The 1,330-nt window shown below is 37.1% G+C and overlaps 1 protein-coding gene across 1 annotated transcript in view; it reads right to left on the reverse strand.

The window, feature by feature from the left end:
- LOC118477201 overlaps positions 1-1,330 on the reverse strand; it is a gene marked incomplete at its 3' end in the record, with an annotated part of 9,860 nt that overhangs the window by 8,370 nt on the left and 160 nt on the right.

Below are 1,330 nucleotides of genomic sequence, written 5' to 3' on the forward strand. Positions count from 1 at the left end.
AATAGTAATAAAAATAATAAAAATCTGATAATAATAATGATAATACGGGTTATAGTAATAATGATTTTAATAATAATGATAATAATAATAATAAAACAACCAACATTTCCTTCCTTACTGTAAAACAATTAGAAGTCCTATACATTCCACTAGAGATGAATACAACGATGTTGACCGCCATTTACCAAGGGAAATGATCAAATGTGAGGCAGCGTTGTGGAATCAGGCTCTCGTCAAAATAACCAAAGTAGAGAAACTTGCATTTTTCCACATGTTTGTGAATTTTTATCTAATTTTTGTTTTTTGGCAAAACACCTTTCATGCAAATTAAAGAACCAATTTCTGTGTAGATTTCCTGAAAAACATTGATTAAAAGCACACAAAAAAGTAAATTTTCAGTTACCACGGACTCATATGCTAAGGAATTAACTAATCCTTGGCGGCCATTTTCTCACTAATTTTACCTCTGAAAACAAGCAACCCCCACCTCATTGGTTCGCAAATATCTCGACTTGTATTCAACATAAATGGATTTTTTTCCATCCAAATAAAGACAACTGAACAAGCTTTAAGATGAGACCAATAACTCAACAGGCCCAAAAATTGCCGAGAGCCTGATTCCACCACGCTGCCTCACAAATGTGATGCCGCAGAAATTTCTCAGCTAGACAGTCGTTTTAAAGCAAGAGAATATTCATATAAACATAAGCTACTGAAATCACGCCTGAACTCTAGAAGAAAAATTGACGGCTGATCCAGAAAATAAATATTTGTGGCAGGCGATTGCAAAGTCCAAAAACGAATTGGAAATTGATGAGTTAAAAAAAGACCGGGGTGGCTCAGTTGAGAGCGGGTTTTAAATAGGTAGAGGGGACTGAAAGCTATCTCGCTTATTAGTGAAAAATGGTGAAATGGTATAGGTTTAACGGCCCTGTCAACACTGTTAGGTTATTTAAGGGGCGGGACCTCCGAGTTTAACGTCCGTCTCCCATAGGACCGAGCCAAGTGGGAATTTCGTATATAGTGTCTTTCCCAGGGACACAACGTCGGACTGAGCTGAGGCTCGAACCTCTGAACTCACAATCTCACAATTACGAGTCCGGTAGCCTAACCACTAGGCCACCGACGCCACGCTTATTAGTGAACTATATTTTACCAAATTTCACACATTAAACAAGCATAGTAAGGAGTCTTAAAATCCGCAATCAAATTTGAGGAAAAAAAGTGTCGTTTCCATGGATATGGCGGCCATATTGGATTTTGCACTTATGGCTCATGGAAATTGATTATTTTATTGTTGTTGTTGTTGGGTTTTTTTGGGTTTTTTTTT

The sequence above is a fragment of the Aplysia californica genome, unplaced genomic scaffold (genome assembly GCF_000002075.1).
Source record: "Aplysia californica isolate F4 #8 unplaced genomic scaffold, AplCal3.0 scaffold00938, whole genome shotgun sequence".
In the NCBI taxonomy this organism is placed as follows: domain Eukaryota; kingdom Metazoa; phylum Mollusca; class Gastropoda; order Aplysiida; family Aplysiidae; genus Aplysia; species Aplysia californica.